Source organism: Pipistrellus kuhlii, unplaced genomic scaffold (genome assembly GCF_014108245.1).
Source record: "Pipistrellus kuhlii isolate mPipKuh1 unplaced genomic scaffold, mPipKuh1.p scaffold_m20_p_3, whole genome shotgun sequence".
NCBI classification, from domain to species: Eukaryota; Metazoa; Chordata; class Mammalia; order Chiroptera; family Vespertilionidae; genus Pipistrellus; species Pipistrellus kuhlii.
The window spans coordinates 107,625,000-107,634,118 of NW_023425529.1; the positions used below are offsets into that span (position 1 = coordinate 107,625,000).

The 9,119-nt window shown below is 42.7% G+C and overlaps 1 long non-coding RNA gene across 1 annotated transcript; it reads left to right on the forward strand.

Annotated features, from left to right (window-relative positions):
* Positions 1–4,231: 4,231 nt before the first annotated feature.
* On the forward strand, positions 4,232–8,303 carry LOC123653088. Its single transcript, XR_006742717.1, has 3 exons — positions 4,232–4,242; positions 6,643–6,653; positions 8,214–8,303. It is a non-coding gene; the product is annotated as an uncharacterized LOC123653088 (long non-coding RNA).
* The last annotated feature ends 816 nt before the right edge of the window (positions 8,304–9,119 follow it).

Consider the following 9,119-nt stretch of genomic DNA (forward strand, 5'->3'; position numbering starts at 1 on the left):
GCTCAGGGGTCTGTGGGCTTAATAACTTCAGCCCTTCAGTCTCCAGCCACATGGTGAGAGACACAAGAACAGAAAGGGATGAGAAATCAAGGAGGAAATGAGAGACAGAAATCAGCACCTGGAACGCTCGAGCGAAGAAGCCAGAATTGGCTGCAGAGCTGACCTTTGAGCCTGAACATATCTCTAAGAAGAAGAATTCAGCTCACATCTAATTTAGCAACTCACAGGATTAAAGAAACAACATAACACACAATCATGCATACATAGATACATTCCAAAACACAATGCTGAGAGAGACACAATTTAATCATTGGATAATTTTTCTACACAACATCAAGAAGTCAGAATCTAGATGATTGACTTAATTCCTTGAATCTGAATTTTTGGCATCATGGTGACTCAGACTCAGAAGTCCAACTGCAGGTTGACACTTTTCAATTTCTTTAAACATACCACACAGTTATCTTAAGAATTATCATGGCCAGTCAAGAGTATATGTATACATAAAATTTAGAGATGAAATGTCATTGAGATAACAGTGTTCATAAGCATTCCTGAAGCATTTTTATGTATGAAAATGTTTAGGATTCCATTGCCAACTAATCTTTTAAGTAGCCATAGGAAGGAAGGAGCTGACTATAAAATAATCTTGTGTGCATGAGGAGAAACTGAGGCACAGAGAAGTGAAGGGACTGGTTAAGATCTCATACTAAAGGTTCATTGCAGAGCTTTTATCAAACCTTTCAATGCCCAAAACTGAGGGCTGGGTTTTGTAGGTTGAGTCAAGGAACCTCTTCCAAGCATGTCACAGAAGACTAGCATGACTTGGCTCCTCACCTTCCCCAACAAGGTGGAATCACATCCAGCACCTGTTTCAGAGAGGTCAATCTGAAGGTCCCCCAAGTGACCAGATCCTCTAAACCTAACTCATAGTGGGATGTTAATCTGCTCTGATGTAGTATGGTCTGTGCTTGACTCCTATTTCCACTCCAGCGCAGACCAAAACATTAGATTTAGCCTCAGAAAAACATCGACCTTATCAGAGCCCTATGATATGCTTTCACCTCTTCTATCTAATTTCACCCAATTCCCACCCTTCAACACACACCACACAGCTTCAGACTGCAGGGTTAGTACAGGATAGTGTACACCTAGACATAGTGGCCTCTCAAGTGACATTGGTTTGCGTGTGTGTGTGTGTGTGTGTGTGTGTGTGTGTGTCTGTGTTTGTGTGTGTGTAAAATACAAGTTGATAACAGTTGTTAGTCCTGCTACTTCTTTCTTTTCACCACATTAGCTTCTCTTGGAATAGTTCTCTGTTTTAGTGTTTGGCAAAGATTCAAATTCAAATCTCCACCATCAGTCACATTTGATACAACTTCCTGCATATGCCATTTCCTCATTGAATCTCTAATGCTTTGGAGAAAACTGAATCTCAAAGAACAAGACAGAGTGGTGGTGGGAAATCACAAGTGATGCTCAGCATCTCTAAAATGTACTAGTTTGCCAGTCCCTTGTCATCAGTTAATCAGTCCTTCAAATCCATGACAAGGAGTAACAGGCATTCTCAATATTCAGCTTGCAATTGCTATCCTGGAAAGGTTTTTTTTTTAAACTGCTTTAAGTGTGAAATACCAAGAAGAGAAAAAATGGAATCCCATGTGGCACTCCTGTTGTTTTCTGCTGGTGGCTCCATTGTGTATCTGGTATGTTTCTCCTGACTATGGTTTTCATCACATTTTTCAGATAGTCCTATGTATCCTTAGTTAATTGTTTACCAATGCGGCTACCTCCCAGCTGTTTAAGGTTGCGTGCACAGAGCTGGGGATACCACCTCCATGAGCTGAGAACTACCATGTTCCCATCACCATGGAAATGTGGTTCAGAGATGAAAGTACTTAACTGTGTAGTCCTCCTGCCCAGGTTGGCACTGAACACCTTTTTAACAATGTATCTGCCAAAGCCTAAATCGCTAACAGTAATTTTCTGAATCAAGGGCCACAAATCTCAGGTTTTTCTATCTTGACACCAGTTCATCAATGACAAAAAAATAATAATAAATTAATCTAAGAAATTCTAGATAAACTCAAAGCTTTGGGGTTTTCTCAATCATTGCTACTCTTGTTAAGTCAGTTCCAGATTTTCTCCTTCCCATTTTCTCTCCTCCCCTAAAATGATCTGAGTTACAGAAGGTTTACAGAATATCTTGGTATCAGCATTGAAGATAAAGATGGTCTTAGCCTGAGACTGTCCACAATACCTTAAGTTGTCTAGTCCCACCTGGTTTCCAGATTTGACTATCTTTCCAGGCTGGCACTACTGAGGTATCTGTGTACCCACTTTGCCTTTAACTATGGGGCCTGTACCACCTTTTGCTGCAAAGATCCATAGGCAGAATCCTAACATCCATTCACTTCCACTGGCTCTCCATATTTATGGGTGCTACTTAATCTCATCCTTCCTCTTTCCCTCAGCTAATCTCCAGGCCTTCCATGGGCATAGGAAAAGTCAGCTGTTCTGAGGGGAACAGAAAACCAGCTGGATGGATTGGCCTGGTACCCAATGACGCCATCCCAATGCTCAGCTTCCACTCCTGGCCACATGGGAACCTGTTTGGAGGCAATCTCCTCCCGGTACTTGAGAAGAATGAGGCACACATCCTTTCTATTCCTGAACAGAAGCTTCTCTGTATGTTGTTATACAGAGTAAGAGGGAGGGCCAAGACATAGCCCCTTCTCTGATCTCCCACCACCTTTCTCTCCAACTCTCTCTCACACAGGGTTTTGTCATCTCACTGTTAGAAAAAAAAATGTTTTGCAGTTTTTGTTTCAAATATTTCTATATTACACTTGAACAGTACCAGTCCATGTTCTTGGTGTGAACAGCTCTGGCTAGTTTATGTAAAAAAAAAAAAAAAAAAAAAAAAAGGTATTATTAAATCAATACTGGAAGTTCACAGAATCACCAGGAAGGCTGGAGAATCAGCTGAGAACACTGGACAGCAAAAGCCAAACACCGAAGAGCCACGGCCCTGCCACCGCTGAGCCTGCCTTTGTTACACTGTGACTGATGGGAGCTACCCCTGCAGCTCCAGGTCACCATCTTCACACAGTCCCGGCAGGAGCAGAGTTTTCACGTCCACACACTGGCTGCCAGGTAGCAGAAAGAGGAAACATCCAGCCCCCACGCATTTCCACAGCGGGAGGCAGGAGACTGGGGTAGAGGGATACACACAATCAAAGGGCCTCAGAACTCTCGACAGACAGACAGACGAAAGGTAAATATCCACTGAAAGGATCAAGACTTTTTTAAACTAAGATTGTAGAGTTTGAATTCTTTGATCTTAGCTCAATTCTCTGATTCCCTCTTATCTATCTGCCTGAATAAAGGGGAAATCACAAGATGAAAAAGAGACCCTGGAGGTTCATCATGACTGTGCACCAGTTAAGATTTGTTCTTAGTTTGCCAGGTGTGCTTTTTGCCAACATCGCCAGGTCATGTTGAAGGACTTAAAGAGATTAAAGTCCTGAGTTCACACTGAGATTTGGAAAGTGGACAAGGAGAAACAAAACTCTCTTCACCCTCAGAGCTTCCTAGGGGGAGTAATAGACAATAGATGAGTGTGAATGAAGAAAGATAGGATGGGAGGCCAGGGGGAAACAGACAAGAAGAAAACTGGGCCATTTCAAAGGGCAGCTTGCAAGTGGTTACACACTGCCCTCTCACAAACAGGGGGAGGGAGGAAGGTTGAAAAATGGAGTTACTGACACCCTCCCTTGTGCATATCTTCAAGTGCTGACTCAGCACAGTCCATCTCCACACCGACTCCTGAGGGTCCCTGGTGCCGCCCTGTCCCTCAGCACCCAGGACATCAGTAATGTCTATTTTACCAATGAAGGCAGCAATTCATTCAAGCTGAGGCGGGGAGAGTTGAGTAAAGTTCCACAAAGCCTATGATAGGAATTTTTTTTTAAACCAACATTTTTCCAGATGGGAAAGCTGAGGCAGTGTTCCACAAACAGAGAAAAGCCAGAGAGAGAGGACAAGCCTGATACAAGGAAAATCAGGTGACTTCAGGAGAGAACAGGGCCACTTAGTAACAGAGACTGAAGTTTGAGAAGTACAGAGAGATCCAGAAGAAAATGTCTCTGAGAGAGGTGGCGGTGTGGTGTGGGGCTGGAGTCAGGAATCTGGATGACCCACAGACGACATACAGAGAAAGTAGGGATGAGCGCCAGGGATGTGGCTCTGAGGACAATAACATTTCAGGCGCCAGGAGAGGAAACTTGAAGGAGACCAAGAAAGAACACGGAGAGAGAGGAGATGGAGCTGATGGCTGTGCTGGGTAAGCCATGAAGGAACAGACTTTCCAATGAGCCCAGGCCGATGAGCTCTCCTTTCAGATTTAGCCCAAACAGCATGGGAGTAGTTGTCACTTCCAATCCCAGTGCCAGCTCTGGTTTAGTGGCTCTGCCCCCGGTCATCGAGGCTCCACCTAGCCCTTGGCAGTTTTCACGGAGATTGTGCAAATTCACCTTGGTACCAATTGCTAGGCTTGTGTTCCAGGCTTATTGCAAAAAAAATTTGAGGTTGTCAAAACTGGTATCTTTTGGGAGGGAAAGAAAAAAAGGAAAAATGGGATTTTTTTTTTAATCTGTCATGAAGAAAATGCACAAGAATGTTCCCAGTGTTGTCCTGAGGTGCTGGGTAGTTATTTTCCCATCAGTAAACCTCTGTGAAACAATCCTGGACTGTCCTTTCTTGAGGAGCCGAGGCTGCTGGCAGTGGTCGCCATCTGGGAGAGCAGGTGGGGTTGAAAAGCAATGCTGACAGCCTTGCCACACACGCACGCGTAGAGAAAGACTGTGTTTATTCAAATGCTGCAGCTGCTGCTCACAGATCCTGACGCTGTTTGTGCCTAACTATTAGAATCCTGAGATTTTTTTTTTTTAAAGCTCCAAAAGACCTATCCCAATTCTGTTTGCTACATAATGAGCATTTGCAATTCACTGAAGTGCTTGAATTCTGCGAATATTTTGCTCAGCTGCAGAGATTGATCTGGTCTGCCCCAGACATTTATCAGAAACTCACCCAGAGGTCTCACCTAAGGTTGTGCTCTAAAATGACTTCTTAGCCGAAACCGGTTTGGCTCAATGGATAGAGCGTCGGCTTGGGGACTGAAGGGTCCCAGGTTCGATTCCGGTAAAGGGCATGTACCTTGGTTGCGGGCACATCCCCAGTAGGGGGTGTGCAAGAGGCAGCTGATCAATGACTCTCTCCCATCGATGTTTCTAACTAACTCTCTATCTCTCTAAAAATAAAAAAATAAAATGACTTCTTAGATCCAGCCTGTATTCAGATCAGAGAACTGACAGATTTCCCTGTCTGCCAGTTGATGCCTGAAATTCCTAAATACAAATCCTTTGAGTTCTCTGAGAAAAAGAAATGCCTTTGGGTTTCTGACTAAAAAAAAACGCAGGAGAATATTCTAAAAACCTTCCCACCAAAATCACTTGCTTGAATAAAGAAAATATGACATAAAAAATTGTCCACATAATAACATAAAGCCTTTGAAATTACAGCACTCTAGATTCCAATACAAAGTTAAATAATCCTCCTTAACCCACGGCAGGCAGTCAGCATCTGGGCTCATTCACTCCACATCAGTGCTTCAGGCCCTGCAGTGGGCCTTACACCCTGCACTGCCCTGTGACCACGTCATCTGCCCATTGCCATGAGAAACTACATTTACTTTGACTTCCTTCTGCCTATGCATTTGTCTCTGCCTGCTTCACGCTGGTCCAATTTTCTTATAGGTTCAGGAAACTCTTATTAGTTCACGGAGGCACACGGTGAGCCTTTCTCCCAGAAGCCATTGGAATTTGTACCAGGGGGACTTGGGAGCAGTTTCCATGGAATGAAGTCCCACAGGGGCAGTCATTTCTCCCAGTACTTGGATGCCAACTCAGCACCTGCCCTTTGTCCCTTTTAGTCTTTTAATGTAGCCCCAAAGAAGGCCCTTTCCATCTCCCTGGGTGAGGCTGTGTACCACTGGGCAACTGCCATGTCTTACCTGTGCTTGAAAATTGGGCTTTCGCAGATCTCTCTTCAGATGGGTAAGTAGAAAAATAAATAAATCTGGGCACATAAAGATATTCTGAAGCACAGAGATGAGAAGAAAGGCCAGGGCACTCTGAGACTCACTACCTTCTAACAAAGACATATTGAAAGAACAGAAGGAAAAAATATAACATGCTTTTTGTTACCGATGGAATACAAGAGTATAATCTCTGTGAATCTATTATAATAAAAATATAATCTGCAAATCGACCAAACAGCCGAACAGCAGAATGACCATCTGGACAACCTTCCAGATGACCTTCCAGATGAAGCTGGGGCTGCAAAGGCTGCTCTTGCAGGAATTTCATGCATAGGCTCTCTAGTAAAAGAATAAGCCAAGGTAAAAAGAGAAGTATTCAAAAGTAAATAATTCATGCAAAGTAAAGACTAAATCGCCAATAAAAATAAAGTGGAGGGTTAAAAAAAAAAAAAAAGAGCAGCTGTTGAGGTAAAAGTAGTAGTTAAAAGTTAATTAATGAAGTAATAGGCAAACTTGAACAACACTCCCTGCATACAAAGGAGGGGGGGGGGAGGTAGACAGCAGAATAAGATTCCAAGATGGGGGCAAAGTAGGTGGAAACTACGCCCACTGTTCCCAGCCCCACACCAGATTTACAGGGAAATTATAGAGCAATCAACTCAAATAACCAACAGAAGGCTAGCTGAACTGAACTATAATAACCGAGGGTTTACAGAAGAAGCCACATAGAGACTGGTAAAAAGGGTGAGACTCTTGTTTTTTTAGCCACTCAGGTGCCGCAGGTACAGTGGTGGCTGAGAAGCTTCAGGGATGTTGTAGCTGCAAAACTCCCTCCCCCCAGGGAGCCCCAACCCAGAGCAGCAGAGATGGGAAGAGGAGCTAGCATGTGGAGTTACTAGTAATCTCTACTTCCTTTCCTAAATGTTCTCAGACCTTTTTATTTTTAAAAATCTATCCTGGACGGTAGCATTTTATCTGAATTTTAAAAGACAAATGCAATCTTTAGAGGCATAAATTGAGAGAAAAGGACATTTCAATTTGAATGATAATATGAACAAAGTTAAGGGAGAACAAAAGTGAAGAGCTTTGCTTTAACCATCTCTTTGCTTCTATTTTAGACCAGGGAGCAAAGGTGGAGGCTCAAGCTTAATAACATGAAGTGATTATTACTGCATATAGAGTTTTTGTGACAAAAAGAGGACTGAGCAAATTCAATTTTTAAGCTCTCAGTAACTTGCAATAACTGATACAAACTTTGTCTTTAAATTTACCTAGATGAATTTTAAGTACTTAAAGAATTAGATATTAACCTATGCCTTCCTTAAAATTGCTTCCTCTCAAAGAAACTAATAAATTTTCAATAGCATTTAATTTAAAACTTCTTAAGATCCTACGCAGATAAATAAATGGCTTTTAAATGTTTTCCACTTGAGAAATGAATTCTCTCTGTTATGCTTTTTTTTTCCTAAAGTGAATTAATTTCCCATGCACTTGGTCACTATACTCAGACATCTCACAACAAAAATAATAGAAAGCATCTGCAGAGTAATTGTGGGCTCTCCTTGGCTGCCTAGAAGAAGCCTTCCCTCGTCTTCGGCTGTCACCCCACAGATCAGAGGTCCTCTGTCACGTACGTGAAGCTGGAAATTTCTAGATAATCTAAGAAAACATTCAAACTGCTCCAGATAGTTTTTCCCCCCATTATTTATGATGCAGTGATGATAAGATGAAAATTTTCTGAGGGTAGTGTGATAAGCTCTTTGTAAATAAGACACACTAATGACTTGAGGAGTGGGATTCTGGTGCTTCCTGGAGAGGCCATTTTAGCACCATCTCCCCTAGACAGGGTTAAGCTCCTTATAGATCCCTTAGATAAGATTACAAAGCCCAGAGTGCAGACCCAATTCTAATGCCTCAAGATAAAAATGACAGAAAAGTAAAACCAAAGAGCAAGGAACTCCCGAGAGCCTGTTTGGAGGTTCCAACTGGGGAGCACAGATACTCGTATGCCCTTGACCAAAGATCAGTCGTCTCTTTTGGAGGAAAGGCTGTCCTCTCTGACCAAGGGACCGACTGAGCTTGCAGCTTCTGGATGCACATGGTCGGTTATTAGGAGGGGGACACCAGCCTAGCCAGCCAGAGCAGCTGAATCAACCTTGGCAATCAATGGGGTGACAGGTGTCACAGCCAGATGGCCCTCACATCCAAGGAACTCCTGAAATGCAAGGCATTTCTTTTTTATGTCCTTCAGTTTTTCTTCTACCACTAAAGATTAAAAGGACAGTCAGCAAAACTGGTTTCAATAAGTAATTAGCTGCAGAGTTGGGCAAGTATTTTCAAACTGAATGAACCAAACCACAAAGTTTACAAAAATTGCCAATGAATTTGAACACAGTTTTTGAGTTTCCAATAGTTGTACTGGCTGTCATTTCTGAGCCCATTTTTGTTTTGGCTTTTGGCCACAAGACAGCAGGATAAAATGATGACATCAGCTAAGACATGGAAAAGGTAAGAGGCCTGATCGCAAGTTTTGTGTTCCTCCTGTCAACTCCCCTTAAACAAATGGCCTCACCTTCGGGCATCAGAAATCTCCTCTGTTCAGTTTGTCAAAAAGCAGCGGGCCTCATCCTGACATTTTTTTTTACAACCGTCTCTGGCTCAAATTTTATAAAAAGAGGAAGTATTGATAAAAATCCTAGAAAAGTACTGGTACAAGTTTCTATTTTCACAAGATTTCTCAGGCTACTTTTCAGTTTGAAAACACTAGGCTGGCCAAAACCGGTTCGGCTCAGTGGTAGAGCGTTGGTCTGCGGACTGAAAGGTCCCAGGTTCGATTCCGGTCAAGGGCATGTGCCTGGGTTGTGGGCACATCTCCAGTAGGGGGTGTGTAAGAGGCAGCTGGTCGATGTTTCTCTCTCATCGACGTTTCTAGCTCTCTAGCTCTCTTCCTTCCTCTCTGTAAGAAATCAATAAAATATATTAAAAAAAAAAAAAAAAAAAAACACCACTAGGCTGATAA